This window comes from Hypanus sabinus, chromosome X2, assembly GCF_030144855.1.
Source record: "Hypanus sabinus isolate sHypSab1 chromosome X2, sHypSab1.hap1, whole genome shotgun sequence".
NCBI lineage: Eukaryota > Metazoa > Chordata > Chondrichthyes > Myliobatiformes > Dasyatidae > Hypanus > Hypanus sabinus.
Window position 1 is genome coordinate 40,345,069 of NC_082739.1, and position 19,151 is coordinate 40,364,219.

General features: G+C 42.9%; 1 long non-coding RNA gene across 1 annotated transcript in view; it reads left to right on the plus strand.

The window, feature by feature from the left end:
* The window catches only part of LOC132385031 (uncharacterized), a 28,281-nt gene extending 13,943 nt beyond the window's left edge, over nucleotides 1–14,338 (plus strand). The window contains exons 2-3 of the long non-coding RNA XR_009509057.1: nucleotides 11,971–12,030; nucleotides 14,141–14,338. This is a non-coding gene — a long non-coding RNA (uncharacterized LOC132385031). The remainder of the gene's footprint in view (nucleotides 1–11,970; nucleotides 12,031–14,140) is intronic.
* Nucleotides 14,339–19,151: the final 4,813 nt, after the last annotated feature.

Consider the following 19,151-nt stretch of genomic DNA (forward strand, 5'->3'; position numbering starts at 1 on the left):
GGTAACAGAATTGGTGGAAATCCATATAATTCACAACCAATGACATTGAGTTTGGGCTCACTTTATGAGGCTAGTCTGATGTGATGACGTAATTACATAAAGGTACTTTAGCGTGAGTTGCTATTTTATTTCTGAAACCTACACTGGTGACCCCGATGCTAGAGGATGATACCAGGGTTATTGAGAATGTTGGCCAATGCAGTTGCTTTGAAACAGCAGAAGTTTTGGGAGCAAAATGCCGTTGCTTGTTTGTATAAGCTGAGGCTCAATTCGCACTTTGAGAAATCACCGCCAACATCACAAAATATTTCTACATGGTAGCCTTGCTCAGCAACTCCATGGCTATGAGGGTGGTGAGTCTACCAGAACACTGACCTGAACACGATATATGCCGATCGCTGTAAACTAACCTTTTACAGACTTTTGGACTACCAGTGTCTGAGCATGCTAAACAGTTGCTCTCCTTGCCCAGTCTCAGTGATGGTAAACCTTCAAAGCTAATGGACCACATGAGGTCTCTCCTGGAAAATCAACATCCTTGTTTAACTTTTAAAGAACTCTTCATGCAGCAAATGCCCAATCAAGTTCACATAGCCCTCATTCATGCACCCCTGATGGACTATAGGGTGCTTGCTAAAATGGCTGAGAGTCTACACTCAGCCAGGCAACAGTGCATCATTCCTCCCTCCTCTACCTCAATAAGCCTGGTCAGCAAGGCTCCAACATAAGGACACCTGCGCCTGCGAAACATACAGCATTGGGCCTATGCTTTTACCAGGCTTGCTTTGGTAGGAACGTTAGGAAGTGCCAACCGCCTTGCAGCTTCGACAGTGCCAGCACATCGGGACATCAGAGGTCTGTGAATACTGTGGGCTCCAGCTGCCTACTGTTCAATATTGACACCCTTTCAGGGTGACGTTTCCAGTGAGATGCAGGTGCTCAAGTGAGTGTGCTGCCAGCATCGCCTGTTGAAGAGAAGGCAAAGAGTGATGAAACCTCACTGGGGGTCACCAACGGCAGCAGGATCCAGACCTACAGGACATGACAGGTGACACTCTGCTCCACTGGGCGACATTACACATGGGACTTTATCTTGGTTAATGTGGCTCGATCTCTGTATGGTTAACATTTCCTGTGTGCTCAAGGACTGTTGGTCAATCTTAAGTACTGTTGGATTGCAGATGTCAAGGACTTTGGGTCGTTACCCTGCTCCCCCAGTAGGTACCCCAAAATGACTCTGTCCAGCACATGCACCACCACATGTGAGTTTATTCGACTGCTGGGCAAATTCCAAAACCTCACCAAGCCCACATTCTCCACAACAGTCACAAAGCATGTGGTCGAGCACCACAGTTTCACAACTGGTCCAGCAGTCTATGCCTGTGCGTCTAGACTGGACCCAGGAAAGTTAGCAACTGCGAATGCCGAGTTTGCAAACATGGAAAGACTTGGCATTGTAAGCCAGTCAAATAGCCCATGGGCTTCGCCCCTCTATATGGTCGCTAAGTGCAATGGTGGTTGCCACCCATGTGGTGATTACCCACATCTTAACGAGATCACCAACCCAATCACTACCCGGTCCCACACATCCAAGACTTTTCAGCACGTTTAGCCAGAAAGTCAATTTTTTTCCGAAGTTTATTTAGTTAGGGGGCTACCATCAGGTGCCTGGGTACTCAGAAGACATTCCTAAAACAGCTGTGATAACCCCATTTGACCTCTTTGAGTTTCTGCGCATGCTGTTTGGGGTGAAAAATGCAGCACAGACTTTCCATCGGCTGACGGGCTCCATGTTAAAAGACTCAAATTTTCCTTTTGTTTACCCGAATGGCATACTTGTCACCAGTGGATCGAAATCTGAATATGTATCTCATCTCTGCACACTTTTCAAGTGCTTAAGCCAACATGGGTTGATTATAAACCCTACTAAATGCCAGTTTGGGGTCGTCATCCATTAACTTGCTCAGCCATAGCATTTCCACAGAAGGTGCAAAATCCCTCCCATCCAAAGTAGATGCTATTATGGATTTCTCACTACCCCGCACTATTAAGAAACTACAGGAGTTTTAGACATGGTGAATTTATATCACCGCTCATTCTGAGAGCTGCTGAACTTATGCTCCCCTGTATAGTGTGCCTAAAGGCAATACCCTAAAACAAGTGCTTGACTGGTCAGTGGACATGACCAGGGCAGTTGATGATAATAAATGAGATCTTTATGATGCAATCCTACTGGTGAGCCCGCTCCCCAACACATCCATTCCCATTACTTCTGATGCATCAGCCTATGCTGTGGGAGCTGTGCACAAACAGTTGTTTGGAGGCGTGTGGCAGCCACTCGCCTTCTTCAGCGGGCAGTTCCCTTCTCCCGAAAGGAAGTACAGCACGTTTGACTGTAAGCTTCTTGGCCTCTATCTGGCTGCCCACCATTTACATTCTCTTTTAGAAGGTGACCATTTCACAGTGTTCATTGATAACCAACCCCTCGTACACATAATTGCCGAACGATCAGTCCATTGGGCTGCACGGCAGCAACACCACCTAGTGTACATATCAGAGTTCACAACAGATATACAACAATATCAAGGGGAAAAATAATGCCATGGCTGATTGCCTTTCATAGCCAGTCATTGAGACCTTCCACATAGGGGTTGATTATGCCAGCATTACAGCCGACCAAGCTACTGAACCAGAGGTCCGGGCTTACTGAACAGCAGTCACGGGCCTGTGGTTGTCTGACATTAAGCTCGGGAAAGCTGGGGTTTTCTCCTGTGTGATGTATCAACTGTTGCCCCTGCCTCATTTTGCCCACAAACTGGAGGCGGACTGTTTTTGACTCCATACGTGGTCTTTGACATTCAAGCTGAAAGGCCTCATAGAAGCTGGTTGCACTAAATTTTGTGTGGCATGGCCTTCAAAAGGACATGCGCGTGATTGGACTACAGCCTGTGCAGTGTACCAGCAGTCAAAAATTAGCCATCATGTTCAAGCGCTTTTGGCACCTTTTGAGGTCCCTGAGTGATGGTTTGATCATGTCAATGTGGACCTTAATGGTCTCAGGATTTCCTCTTCCACCACTCACAACCCCCCACCCCCACTGCTTCCGCACAGTTTCAAGTACCTCCTTACAATGGTGGACTTTACCACCAGGTAGCCAGAGGGCATTCCCCTATTTATATTTATATATTTATTGTATATTTGGACCAACAAAAGGCCTTTGACAAGGTGCCATACATGATGCTGCTTACCAAGTTATCAGTCCATGGTATTATAAGAAAGTTACCAACATGGCTACAGCATTGGCCGATTGGTAGGAGGCAGCGAGTGGGAATAAAAGGATCCTTCCTTATTGGTTGCCAGTGACTAGTGGTGTTCTGCAGGGGTCGGTGTTGGGGCCACTTCTTTTTATGCTGTATATAAATGATTTAGATGATGGAATAAATGGCCTTGTTGCCAAGTTTTCAGATGATACGAAGATTAGTGGAGGTGCAGGTAGCATTGAGAAAACAGGTAGGATGCAGAAAGACTTAGACTGATTAAGAGATTGGGCAAGAGAGTGCTAAATGAAATACAATGTTGGAAAATGCATGGTCATGTACTTTGGTAGTAGAAATAAATATGCAGACTACTTTCTAAATGGGGAGAAAATCCAGGAATCTGAGATGCAAAGGGATTTGGGAGTCCTTGTGCAGAACACCCTGAAGGTTAACTTGTAGGTTGAGTCGGTGGTGAGGAAGGCAAATGCAATGTTAGCATTCATTTCAAGAGGTCTAGAATCCAAGAGCAGGGATGTGATGCTGAGGCTTTATAAGGCATTGGTGAGGCCTCACCTTGAGTATTGTGAATAGTTTTGGGTCTCTCATCTTAGACAAGATGTGCTGGAATTGGAGAGGGTCCAGAGGAGGTTCACAAGGATGATTCCAGGAATGAAAGTGTTATCATACAAGAAACATTTGATGGCTCTGGGTCTGTACTCGCTGGAATTCAGAAGGATGTGGGGGGATCTCATTGAAACCTTTCGAATGTTGAAAGGCCTAGACAGAGTAGAAGTGGAAAGGATGTTTCCCATGGTGGGAGAGTCTAGGACAAGAGGGCACAACCTCAGAATAGTGGGGTATCCATTTAAAACAGAGATGTGGAGAAATTTCTTTAGCCAAGGTGTGGTGAATTTGTGGAATTTGTTGCCACAAGGAGCTGTGGAGGCCAGTTCGTTAGGTGTATTGAAGGCAGAGATTGATAGATTCTTGATTGGAAATGGCATCAAAGGTTACAGGGAGAAGGCAGGGAACTGGGGTTGAGGAAAAGATAGAAAAAAAGGATCAGCCATGATTGAATGGTGGAGCAGATTCGATGGGCCAGATGGCCTAATTCTGCTCTTATGCCTTACACTTAGATGATATTGCGATAAATAAATGAGGGTAAACTCATTGAAGTGGTATGTTCAGATTATCAGAGATTTTCAATAAGGTCCAAAAGTAAGGAGCAAAAAAAAAACCTGCTGGAGGAACCCAATGAGTCAGTCAGCATCTGATGAAGGATTTCAACCTAAACTATTAACTACCCATTTCCCTTTGCAGAAGCTGCCTGACCTCTAGCAAGTTGTTTCTTTTTGTTCCAGATACCAGCATCTGTGGTCTCTTGTGTTCCCAGGATGAGGAGGTTAGTCAATGAGGTTAGAACACATAGATTCAGGATTGAGAATTAGCTATCAAACCAAATGCAAAAAGTTAATAAATAGATGTTTTTCAGGCTGACGAGATTACTGTGGTGATTGGTGCTATTGAGGTAGCAAATGTCATATTTTCATGCTTGTTGGTAATGCAAAGCTTGGTGCAATTGTGAGGAGGGAATAGGAAGTAAAGAGTCATTAGAGACTCAATCAAGTTCAAGTTCAAGTTTAATTGCAATTCAACTATATACATGTATACAGTGAAATGAAATAGTGTTCTTCTGGGGCCAGGGTACAAAACTCAGAAAATACAGTCACACACAGCACATATAGTTATGACAGCACATAGTCACAAAATAATATTAGCACAAGTCCCCGAGTGGTGTGGCCTGAAGATTAGTGGTGCATAGGATGTTGTCCTGGAACCACGTTTCTACAATAACAAGCATGCAGCAGTTCCTCATCTCCTGTAGCTGCACACAAGGAGCAGTTTGTCTTCCGGAGTTAACACTGGAGAGCAACTCTGCTGGGAACATCCAGCCCCTAACCCATCACAGATTCCAGCACACCCACCACATCTTTGTTCTCTCCCACGCGGCCTCTGGCACCTCCTCCCCTGGATGGCTGTAACAGATGACACCGCGGCATGCGAGTCTGGTCTGTACAACAGTTGAGGCCACACCAATGAGCCAATGACTTACACTTGCAGAATCTTTTACTACCAATATCTAACAGGGTCTTGCGGTCACAAGAGAAATGATTAAGGCAAACCATATGTTAGATGGTGTACCACTTTCATGGCACCTCTTCCTATGCTTCCTTCCCTGGGTGGCTGTTGCAGTCGAAAGCATGGTATACAATAAGTCCATGCTGCGCAATTCATTTGCTCTCCAACAGCTCGTTTATGAGGTAGACTTGGAGTGCTTCGTGTTCCTAAGAAAGATGTAAACGATGAACAATTACACATTTGGGTAGACTTGGAGAGGCCCTGTGACCAAGAATGCCACCATCATAACAGAAGGATCTTGTGGGAAGCTGAGTGAACAAGAACGTGACACCTAAAATAAAATGTGGAAAAATGTGATTTTATCCATTTTAGTGCATTGAATAGAAAAGTAAAGAATTATTTAAGTAGTGAAAGATTGGCCACTCAAAGGTATCCAAATGTCTTTTTACAATGTCAGTAAAGGACAGCATGTGCTACAGGTGATTAGCAAGGCAGATGGTATGTTAGCCTTTATTACAAGATGATTTGAAGACAGATGTACTACTGCAATTATACATGACCTTTGTGAGGCCACACAAGGAGTATCAAATCTCATTTTGGCCTCCTTTAACTAAAAAAGAGTGAACTTGCTGTGGAGATGTGCAGTGACAATTCATTACATTGATTTCTGATTTCTGGGATGTAAAATTAGCCAAATGAGGATGAGTTAAATAGTCTAAGCCTAAAATAAAATTATAAGTTTATCATTGGGTCCATCAGACAAAGGACAGGAATACTATTTCCCCTGGCTAAGAAATCTAAAGCAAGGGATCAACCTCAGAATAGCGGAGGGTGGCGGAGGGGGTTATATGCTGTTAGGTCCAAAATGAGGAGAAAGTTCAATTGAATGGTGAAGAATCATTGAAATTCTTGACTCTGGAGGGATGTGGATGTTTAGTTGCTGTGCTCGTTCAAAAGAGAGATCAATTAATTTCTGAATACCAAAGGAATTACAAGATACAGATAAGAGTGAAGGAAAGTTACATTGAGGTGGAAGATCTCAGTACACCACAGAGCAGGCATAAAGAGCCATACTCCTACTTCTGCTTGTTCTGTTCTCAGGTTTGGATTGCTGCTCACACATCACGAAGACCCTAGAGAGGCTGTTCCTGGCTTACCTCCGACCCCTGGTCAGAGAGCCCTCGATCCCCTACAGTTTACCTACCAGGAACACACTGGAGTCAATAATGCTGTAATCTACCTGCTAAACAGAGCCTACTCTCATTTGGATAAGCAGGGCAGCACTGTGAGGATCATCTTTTTATATTTCTCAAATGCTTTCAATACCATACAGCCCTCATTGCTGGGGCAGAAAGCTCCATTCAATGCAGATTGGCACTTCCATTGTGCCCTGGATAATGGACTACCTGACTGGCACACCACTGATTGTGTGGCTTCAGAGTTATGTGCCAGACCAGGCTATAAGCAGCACTGGGCCCCAGAGGAGACTGCACTGGCTCCCTTCCTGTTTACCCTGTATACCTCAGACTTTAGACACAAACCCGAATCATGTCATCTGCAGAAATTATAAAGGGTGTATGAAGGAAAGATAGGAGGATGGATACAGGGCCCTGGTGGAGGATTTTGTCAAATAGTGCAAGCTGAGCCATCAACGGCTCAACATCAGTAAGACAAAGGAGATGGTGATCGACTTTAGGAAGACTAAGCCTGCACTGCTCCCTGTTACTATTGATGGTGAGGACGTGGATGTGGTGAGGACCTACAAGTACCTAGAGGTGCAACTGGATGACAAACTTGTGTGGAGCACCAACACAGAGGCTGTGTACAAGAAGAACTAGAATTGCCTCTACTTTCTGAGAAGACAGAGGTCCTTTGGAGTGTGCAGGCCTCTCTTTCACATGTTCTACCAGCCTGTTGTTGCCACTGCAATCTTCTATGTGATAGTGTGCTGGGGAAATGGCATTAACACAGGTGATGCCAGCAGGCTCAATAACCGATTAGAAATGCTGGCTCTGTTGTAGGAGTCAAACTGGACACAATGGAGGGTGTGGTAGAACAAAGGACCCTACAGAAAATCCTGGCAATTCTGGACAATGTTCATCACCCTCTGCATGCCACCTTGGTTGAACAGAGAAGCACTTTTAACTATAAGCTAAGACAACTGTGCTGCTCCAAAGAGCGCTATATGAAGTCAATCTTACCCTCGACCGTTAGGCTCCATATTAAGTCAACCTATAGCTGAGGAAGTGACGACCCCATCCTGTTAGACTGTTTGAAGTAATTTATTGTTTATTCTTTCTTACTTCTCTTCTAACGCTTGTATATTTGTATATCTATGCATTTGTGATGCTACTTTAACTCTGTAATTTCCTTTGGGATCAATGAAGTATCTATCTATCTATCTTGTAGTGTCAATGACTGCTTATTGAAGTTATCCAAAGAGAGACATTACCCCTGGTTATAATCAACTAGTTATCATGAATAACAGTAAGCATGACTCCAGTGCTTTTCTGACGTTCTTGACTTTGGTTGCCTAGCAGTGTGACCCACTGTGATACCTAATCTTTGAGTAGGTCATCTCTCCCTTGGGCTGTCCTCTTTTCTCAACTCAGTGACATTCATTAGTACTACACTCTTCAGCAACATTTGCTTGGAATTGAATTTATTTGTGTGTTTGCTCAGTAAAATCTCAAACATTTATTGTGCTGAAGTTTCTCCTGAGCTAAATGAAACCTTGCAGAGAATGGGGCAGAGACTTCAACGTTGGGTAACGTATGTTGAAATCTGGATTCATAATTCAGAGTTATGAATCTAATCTGAGACTTAATTTCTTGTTAAATTCTAGAATCAGAATCAGGTTTAATATCACTGGCATATATCATGAAATGTGTTGTTTTGTGGCAATAGTACATTGCAATACATAATATACATATGAATGAAATAAGTAGTGCACAAAGAGAAGGAAAAAATAGTGAAGTAGTGTACATGGGTTCATTGCCCCTTCAGAAATCTGATCGCAGAAACTATTACTAAAATTCTTCACATTCCTATACCTCCTTCTCGATGGTAGCAATGAGAAGTGGGCATGTCCTGGGTGATGGGGGTCCTTAATGATAGATGCCAACTTTTTGAGGCATTGCCTTTTGAGGATGTCTTCTATGCTGGGGAGGCTGGAGCCCATGACAGAGCTGGTGAGTTAGTGACTTGCTGGAACTTTTTCTGACCCTTTGCAGTGACCCCTCCACACCAGACTGTGATGCAACCAGTTAGAATGCTCTCTATGGTACATCTGTAGAAATTTGTGAGAGTCTTTAGTGACCTATCAAATCTCCTCAAACTCCTAATGAAATATGGCTGCTGTCACACCTTCTTTGTAAATGCATCAAAATCTTGGGCCCAGAATAGCTGTTCCAAGATGTTGAGACCCAGGAACTGGAAACATTCATGCAGACTGTCTGCTTTTAAACTTGTAAATATTAAAAGTGCATTAGTCAAAGTTAGCAACAGTTTCAGAATTGATCCTCAGTGAACCACAAACTTATTTGATCTCACTTATATGTGGCTTATATAAAGTATCTGACTAAATCAGTCTGGTTAACCATGACCTTCTCAGTAAGTTTAAAGTTCTAAGCAAATATATTATCAAAGTATGTCACCATGAGATTCACTTTTTACTGGCAACAGAAGATGGAAGTAGCAATGGTAACTGCTCCTTAGGCTTAGCCACATGGAATATTTAATTTACTCCTGGACAATACTCCTTCAATACTGACACCGATACAAGGATTCACGGCTCTAATTTCAGGAAGATGGTATTCCCTCTAAGAAAACTGATTCTGTCTCATAAGATACATACTATCAGTAACAGAATTTACAAGCAAGAAAACAAAAATGCACCAGAACAAAAAACAAAGTCTATGGAATTCAGAATTCATGAGGAAATCACATTAAGGGAGACATTCAGTTTGACACAAAAGGATGTACATTTCATAAATACTTGTGCAGATCCCAGTTTGAAACCTCTGCTCAACATGACTGGGTTTTACCTTTCCCATTATAAATAATAATCGATACAAAAATCATCACAGCATGAAAAATTCAAAATGTTTACATTCCCAACAGACAGTATGTAATTCTGAATTCTAACTGCATTCAGTTTCCCCCTAGCAATTCTCTATCATGAATTCTTGGTCTGGAATCTGCAAAATGTGTTTCATAAAATATTACAGACTGTTAGCCAGGCCTTGCATCAGTTATAGTCTTTTTCAACAACTCTCAATGTACAGAATTCCAAAAAGTGTTGCAAAATTGAAATTTATAAAATATTTTAAAAAAAGTAGGAGAACATTCTGGCAAAGGATTATTGGAATTCCTTTCCTGAAAGTCACTTTTTCATTTTGGTAAACACAACTTCAAAGTCTTCAGACTACATCTATGATGGGCCAACCACTCACCCTTTAGCCTTTGTAACTGTTGCCACGGCCTCTCAAGTCCTGTGCTTTGCACTGATGTCCCAAGCTTTACTTTCTTGTGGCAATTTTGGCCAGTGCCTCAAGTCTGCTGAATCACAAATCTGCTTACCTCAAAAAAGCCACCGAGATTAGGATATAAAGTAGATTCATCGAAAAATACAATTTGCTTCCAACCTGATGGCATGAATACTGATTTCACCTTCCAGTCAAAAATGTTTCCCCCTCCCTCCCCTCTTCTTCTATTTCCCACTCTGGCCCCTCACCTCTGCTCATTGACCTATCACCTCCCTCTTCCCTTTCTCCTATGGTCCACTCTCCTCTCCTATCAGATTCCTTCTTCTCCAGTCTTTTATGTTTCCAACCCACCCGGCTTCACCTATCACCTTCTAGCTTTCCTCCTTCCCCTCCCACCACCTTATTATTCTGGCATCTTTCCCCTTCCATTTCAGCCTCAGCTGAAACCCTTCTTTAGGGGTGAACTCAGTGGTAGGAGCATCTGTGGTGGAAGAGGAAAAGGAAGAATTTGTCTGGACTCTGAATCAGGACTAAAAAAGCAGGAAAAAGATAGTATGAAGTTAAGATGGAGAGGTGTGAGACAAGGTGATAGGTGGCCAAAGGAGGGGTAAAAGTGATGGACAGATGTAACCCTGTAGGGGAAGGGAAGGGAGAACATGGGCACAATTGCCCCATCCCTACCTGGTTCCTTTTGCTTGGTTTCCTTCTTCTTGCTTTCCACCTGTTACCAATCTGTCTTCCAAATTCACTCCTCCCTTCCGCACCTTGCTGATCTTCCTTTATCCCTTCCATGTCCACTAATCACCTACTGGTCCCTGACTCATGCTTCCTCCTCTTCTCTTTGTACCAACTATCACCCCTCTGCACTCTCAGTCCTGTTGCAATGTTTCAACCTAAAATGTCAACAATTCCTTCCCCCCACAGATCAAGTCAAGTCAAGACAAGTCACTTTTATTGTCATTTTGACCATAACTGCTGGTACAGTACATAATAAAAATGAGACAACATTGTTTCAGGACCATGGTGTTACATGACACAGTACGAAAACTAGACTGAACTACATAAAAAAAAACACAGAAAAAAAACTACACTAGACTACAGACCTACCCAGGACTGCATAAAGTGCACAAAACAGTGCAGGTATTACAATAAATAATAAACAAGACAATAGGGCAGTAAGTTGGTGTCAGTCCAGGCTCTGGGTATTGAGGAGTCTGATAGCTTGGGGGAAGAAACTGTTACATAGTCTGGTCGTGAGAGCCTGAATGCTTCCGTGCCATTTCCCAGGCAGCAGGAGGGAAAAGAGTTTGTATGAGGGGTGCTTGGGGTCCTTCATAATGCTGTTTGCTTTGTGGGTGCAGCGTGTGGTGTAAATGTCTGTAATGGCGGGAAGAGAGACCCAGATGATCTTTTCAGCTGACCTCACTATCCGCGGTAGGGTCTTGCGATCCAAGACGGTGCAATTTCCGAACCAGGCAGTGATGCAGCTGCTCAGGATACTCTCAATACAAGCTCTGTAGAATGTGATGGGGATGGGGAGGTGGGAGATGGACTTTCCTTAGCCTTCACAGAAAGTAGAGATGCTGCTGGGCTTTCTTTGCTATGGAGCTGGTGTTGAGGGACCAGTTGAGAGTCTCCGCCAGGTGAACACCAAGAAATTTGGTGCTCTTAACTAACTATACCAAGGAACCATTGATGTTCAGCAGGGAGTGGTCGCTCCCTGCCCTCCTGAAGTCAACAACCATCTCTTTTGTTTTGTTCACATTCAGAGACAGGTTGTTGGCTCTGCACCAGTCCATTAGCCACTGCACCTCCTCTCTGTAAGCTGAGTCATCGTACTTGCTGATGAGACCCACCCCAGTCGTGTCATCGGCGAACTTGATTATGTGGTTTGAGCTGTGTGTTGTAGCACAGTCGTGGATCAGCAGAGTGAACAGCAGTGGACTGAGCACGCAGCCCTGGGGGGCCCCCGTGCTCAGTGTGATGATGTTGGAGATGCTGCTCGCACACATCAGGAAAAGCCAAGAAGCATCACAAATGACCATTAAAAGCTCTCCAACACCTAAACCCATATTTGCCTTCTCCAGCAGGAAAACAACAGGAGTCTCCATCTCGAGATTATTACTGCTTATCCGATGATGTCCCAGGTAATTACCTGCTGTTCTGGAAAAGATGATCAAGCCCTCAGTGATCTGAAAACAAATGTTTTTATTCTTCTGGGTGATAAGCTCTTTTATTTGTTTTATCAAAATTGTTAGTTGTTCTGAATTTAATTGAAATTCAAACAGAGGCCATTAAAATTGGGATGTATTAGTTTGTATTTTGTAGAGACTTTGAACAAAAATCAAAGCAGTATCAAAGCTTTTGTTTTTCAGTATTAAAAACATAACATGTCCTTCTATAAACCATTAGCTAGTAACTTATAAAGAAATGGCTACCTCGGCATCATGGAGAATAACTGCTGACTGGGATTGTTACAATTGCAGATCACCTTCAGCAACATTGCCAGGCATTTCTTACATTCATAAAAGACACAATATCATTTTTAATATCATGATAGATTGCTGTTTTGATCTTTTGTGAATGGACTCGTCCATTTTGATGTCTATCTTCATTAGTTAAATGGAAATCTTGGAGGCGATGAGACTGAAGAGTAAGTAAGGAACATGTACTGAAGTATGCCTCAAGCAGAATTGGCTTCTTCCCCATTTTAATTACTTTAGAGAAGAGTAGGTGACACTGAAGCTTGCCTTTTTTCCCTCTGGGGCTTGGGCTTGCTCTGAGACTAAAGTGATGGGATGGAAGTTTTACTTCAGTCAAATGGCTCCATGAATTTTAAGTGTAATAAGTCTAGGAGAGTTCAGCACAATGATTTGCATGGAAAGGTATGGACTGTGAAATTGCTGCTAATTAACATTAAGCAGCACTCAGGAAAAGAGATGGAGCTTAATAAATTTCAATTAGAGAATTCACTTTGAACGACTCTAAAGATTTTTTCCATTATGTTAAGACCTATGCCTGTTTCATCTGGTACTTAAATAATTTGGAAAAGTTTACAAGAAAATTGCTACATGATACTTGAGATTTCAAGAGTTTGACTTGTACTCTATGGATTCGGCTCTACTTTAACCAGGAACTGTAGAAATTTGCAAGAGTGGCACAGCTGGAAGAGCCAGTGCTTCACAGCAACATAGACCTGAGTCAAATATCAAACTTGGGTCTGCCTGTATGGAGTTTGCATGCTCTCCCTGTAACCATATGCATTCCACCCAGATGGTCCATATGTTTTCCATATCCCAAGGATGTGCAGGTTGATAGATTAATTGGGCAATGACACCTGCCCAAAGTGGGTAAGTAAGTGATAGGATAATGAGGGAGATATTGGGAATGTAGGTAGAATTTTAAAAATTGGATTAAAGTAGGATTAGTATAACTGTAAGTCGATAGTCAATGGTCGGCACAGACTCAATGGGCCGTAGATCCTGTATCCGTCCAATATAACAGAGAGTGATGATTGAAGCCGATAGCTATTTAATTTCCAAAAACATACAGGGTTATGGTGTAGTTATACCCTTGGAGAGATGAATAACTTGATCATTTCTGGAACTCCATCATTAAGACGACAGATAAAAATACAGATATGAATCAGCTGTAGCTTGTTTCAAAATGCAGCAGCAAGAATCTTACCCCAAAAAAGAGAAATTCTGAGCACATTTCACTGGTCTTGGCATCATCACACTGGCTGCATGTGTCCTTTAGGATTAACTTTAAAAATTCTTAATTGTATATAAGGCTCTGAATAATCTAGCTCCTCAATATATTTTGGCATGCCTGTCCCCTTACATCCCTAATCATAATCTTAGATCCATGAGCCAAGAACCAAGATCCAAGCATATAAGAACTGGTGATGCAGCCTTTTGCTCTTATGCATCAAAAAGCCGTAATTCTCACTGACTGAGATACTTCAGGCCAGTACTGTAGAACATTTCAAAACACTTCTAAAAACTTACTTTTTTAATTTGGCTTACTTAGAGGATTGATTAATGCCTAATGATGTTGATTACATTTATATAATCTGGTAAATTCAATTACATTTTATTCTATATAATGTTTGCCTTTTCTTATTACTTTTAATTTTGACTTATAGTTTCATGACTATAAAGATTTATCTTAACAATCTATGTAAAGAACTTTGAGCCTGCATCTTAATGCATGAAAGGTGCTTTATAAATAAAGTTATTATTATTATTATTACAGACTCTCATGAAGAATATGTCCCATCAGCTACTTGGGGCAATCTATCTGAACAATGTCTACATATCTGGCAGAAGTAAAAGGATACACTTAAATTTGAAGCTTTCCACCAATTATTCTCCAGCTGCTGTGACTTATCAAAAAGCACTTCAGCAGAATGCTAAGCAAGATAAAGAAACCAAAGTGAATTCAAGCCTGCAGAAAACCACGGCAATCACATCATAAAGGGGACCAAAATGTCTAGAACATTCAATGTGTGTTTTTGCCTATTTTTAATGAAAAGAAAATGAGGAGGGCAGAAATGACATTTGCAGAAAATATATTACTGATTACTTGTACCTTCTATGTGAAAGAAAATATTCAACAATCACAGTCACCGTTTCTGATTTTCAGGGTAAATTGAACAGACAAGTCTTGGGAAGAATCATGTAATCCCATGTTGTATAATTTACCTTTGACACACCACACACCCTGCCCAAAAAATATTAAACTCCAGTACATAATGAAAAAAAATATAGGAAGTTGTCCTCAAAAATAAGCGGTTCTGGATCACATTGAATAAAAGTCTTCTTTCAGTGACCAACATGCACAAAACAAATGTGAGAGTTGAAGAAATTTGTGAAAAGAAAGTTACTTAACTAAAGCTTTAATGCCTAAAAATCAGCTGCAGCTTCAAATCATCTAGTCCCTCACCAAATTTAATGTAATCCATCTATATATTCAGAATCTCGATCATAACTATATGCCACGCAAAGCCTTGAATAAATATATTGATTTAAGTCAATGATAGGGCAGGAATTAGCTTTATTTAACTGTAATACTATGAAACTAAAATCAATAACTAGTCATATATTTTATAACCACAAATATTAATGTCATTCTCAAGTATGCCAGTAATAAATCATGATCCATATTTTGTTGCGGGAATGTAATCACTATCATTTCTTGGATGATTATTTATAGGAATGAAAGCAAATCTTTTGATTACATAAACACAAGAAATCCAAAACAACACACACAAAATGATGGAGGAACTCAACAGGTCAGGCAGAATCTATTGAAATGAATAAACAGTCGATGTTTGGGCCGAGAACGTTAATCAGGACTGGAAGTGATGGGGGAAAGTGCCAGAGTAAAAAGGTGGGAGAGGAGAAGGAAGATAGTAACAGGAGATAGGTGAACTAGTTAGGAAAGATAAAGGGCTGGAGTGGAAAGATTCTGACAGGAAAGGAGAGTGGCTATTGGACGAAGGGAAGGAGGAGGGACACTGGGGGGCGGTGATAAGTGAGTGAGAAGAGTTAAGAGGCCAGCGTGAGGAGTAGAAGGGGGTGGGTTACCGGAAGGAGAATTGAATATTCATGTTACCAGGTTGGAGGTTACCCAGACATAATATAAGGTGTTTCTCCTCCACCCTGAGGAGGCCATGGACTGACATGTTGGAATGGAAATGGGAATCATAACTGAACTGTTTGGTCACCAGGAAGTTCCACTTTGGCGGATGGAGCAGAGGTGCTCAATGATGCTGTCCCTCAATTTACGATGGGTCTGACTAATGTGGAGGAGGCCGTATTGGGAGCACCAGATACAATAGATGACCCCAGGAGATTTGCAGGTGAAGTGTTGCCTCACCTGGAAGGGCTGTTTGGGGCCCTGAATGGTGGTGAGGGAGAAGGTGAATGGGCAGGTGTAGCACTTTGGCGCTTGCAGGGATAAGTACCAAAAGGGAGATTGGTGGGGAGGGACAAATGGACAAGGGAATCGTGGAAGGAATGATCCCTGCAGAAAGCGGAGAGAGGGGAGAGATAAAGATATGTTTGGTGACAGGATCCCTTTGGAGATGGTGGAAGTTGCAGAGGATAATGTGTTGGATGCGGAGGCTAATGGGGTGGTAAGGTAAGGACAAGACAAGCTCTATCATTATTAAGGCGGCAGGAAGGTGGTGTGAACACGGATGAATGGGAAATAGAGGAGATGCAGGTGACAGCAGCATTTATAGTGGAGGAAGAGAGACCCTATTCTTTGATGAAGGAGGACATCTCTGATATACTGGAAGGGAAAGCTGCATCCTTGGAACAGATGCGGTGGAGATAAAGGAACTCAGAAAAGGGAATAGCATTTTCTATAGGAGACGGGGTGGGAAGAAATATAGTCAAGATAACCATGGGGATCAGTAGGTTTGTAAAAGATGTTGGTTGACAGTTTGTCTCCAGATTGGAAGCAGAGAGATCGAGAAAGGGGAAGGAGGCGTCAGAAATGGACCAAGTGAATTTAAGGGAAGGGTGGAAGTTAGTGGCAAAGTTGATGAAATTGGTGAGCTCAGCATGGGTGCGTGAAGTGGCACCAATGCGGTCGGCAATGTGGTGGAGGAAGAATTCGGGAGCACTACTGGGGAAAGCTTGGCACATGTAGCTAACGAAAAGTTAGGCATTGGTGGGGCCCATGGCTACCAGTCGAGTCTGCAAAAAGTGGGATGAGCTGAAGGGAAAAGATTGTTGAGGGTGAGGACCAAGATAGAGGAGGGATGTGGTGGAGGGGAGCTGGTAAGTTCTTTAATTGAGAATGAAGTGGAGGGCATTCAGGGCTTCCTGAAAGGGGATAAAAGTGCATAGAGACTGGACATCCAGGGCAAAAATGAAGCCGCCAGGTCCAGGGAATTGAAAACTACTGAGGAGATCAAGAGCATGAGAACATCAGGAGGCTGAGCAGACTAATGATAGTGCTAAACGGCGACTCCTTTGTTTGCATCTTCAGAAACCGTTCTATTTCCATCTTTAATATCTTTATTTTTCCCTTTCAGGGTTCTTTTGAAGACACTGACCTGGAGTTTCACACTGACTACAGTTCTTTGCAGAAATGGAACCTCTTTTTGGAGTTCCATAACTGCACACTGTTCGGCACGCCAAGGGCTCGGCCTAAGAGCCTGGCTCAGATTTGGAAGCCTAGGATCTCGGGGATCAAGTGTCAGTGTCACGGCAGGAGACCCGTGTGTCGTCAGGGGAGTCAAAATATCTATGGCTGTGTCCTAGGAAGTCATGGTCCCTTCTGGCAATCACCCACCTGGCTATTTACCTCAGGAATTGGGCCTCAATCACCTCATTTAGTTCCAATCATTCCCAGGTTCCACTAACTACAAACACCTGCGATCCATCAGCAAATGCAGTATTAAAACCCTGTAACCACAACAAGGAGTTGCCAGTTTATTGGTTGACTCTGGTGTGAGTAACCTTGTTTCAAGGCCCGTAGGGCTACTAGTTTTAGGTCAACCATTGCTCCTGGATACTGACTCTATGCTAGCTATTTTAATAATGCCTCCTGACTCTGCCTCCATGCCCATGTTCTGCACTTGGGTTTGTCCACTGCCATGCTTGTGTAACACTGGAGACCTGGGAACTTTGAGATCTTCAGGCACAGAGCTTGAAAAAAATGATGTAATGGACTTTTAACATTGTAAACCAGTGAGTTGTTTGTTATGTCTCCCAGCTTGCTGGGAAACTGGAGACACCCCCTTCTCCCTTATTAGGGGGAGAGTATGTGGTATGCCGTATACCAGGTTGAACAGTCTTTGGGGTAACTGCATGTCTGTGTCTTTGCTATTGCTTTGCAAACACTTGAGTGTTCAGTGGTGGGTACTGATGCTTTATTTTCTGGTGAGTGGGAGGGGCGATTGTTGCTGCTGCTTGTGTGGGAGGGAGGAGACCGGGGGGGGGGGGGTACTTTAGGATTCTAACATTTGAATGAACTATTGTTCATTCTTTGGGGTACTCCTGTTTTTGTATGTAACACTTACCCAACAGGTATATGTCTAGGGGAAATGGAGATCCAGCCACTCACCAACCCACCTCCCGTACACGCAGGTGCTGTGAGAATTTAGTTTATGCCTCGCGCCCGCCAACAGTATCAAACCCACAACAAATACCATTATGAAATACACTTTAAAGAGTTTACTAAAATTAAAAGAGTATTAGGCAATACTATATATATATATAAAAGGAAAAAAAATAAAAGGTGCCAACTTATCAAAGTTCAGTCTATTTAGTGCACTCGTTGGAGCTCAACCATCGATCGAACCATTCAACCCTTCATCGCTTGCCTCCGACTTCCACGTCCTCCACCCCGTACTCCCCGGTGGTCTTCCGAGCGCACGTCCACCTTCCTCTGCGTCTTTCTCCTGACTCCCTTCACACTCCCAGCCCGCGCACCCCCTCCCCCAAGTTCGCAGCCTCACAAAACACAATAACATTCCCCATTGATTAACAAATGAATACAATGACCATATCAGCCATTCTACGGTGAGAGAAACATTTATCAGACAAAGAAGCATTCCTACTCGTAACAAACCAAAGACCCCATTTTGAGTAACATACCCAGGACATTGTACATGTAGATGGTTGTGGGGAAAAAAGCATTTCAGGATGTATATTGTATACATTTCTCTGACGTTAAATGTGCCTTTGAACCTTTGAAAGTGTGGTGGATGTAGGTGGAAAGGTACTGAACCAAGGGGGATAAAATAGGAGTTCAGTAGGGCAGGAGCAGATGGAAACAGTCAGGTCTGTGGATCTTGGGTACTATGATTTTTGTGGTAGTGGATGTGAGTCCTCTAGAGTTAATGAGGTCTGTGTGGTGTCTGAGACAGTTTTCTGGTAGTCCTGAGTGGGGTCCTCAAATAGGAAGAGGCCAGTCCACCACACTGCAACAGCACCCCTTTGTCTGTGGGTTTGATAGAGTTGGGATTGGTGTGGAGAGTGTTTGAGGGAGGGTAAGGTTTGAGGAGGAGAGAGGAGTGCAGAAGTTGAAATGGTTGATGTCTCATTAGCAATGTGAGATGAAAAGACGCAGAGCAGGCAGAGAACCATAGCAGAGTGTCCAAGAAGAGGAGGATGGGAGAAAGGGTTATCGGTGTGGGGTGTGGAATTCTTGCCAAAGAACAAGGGCTTGGAGACAGAATCAACAGAATAGGAGTTTGGTGTCATGGTGAACCCAATGAGGTGCAGTTGAAGGAGGACAAAGGTAA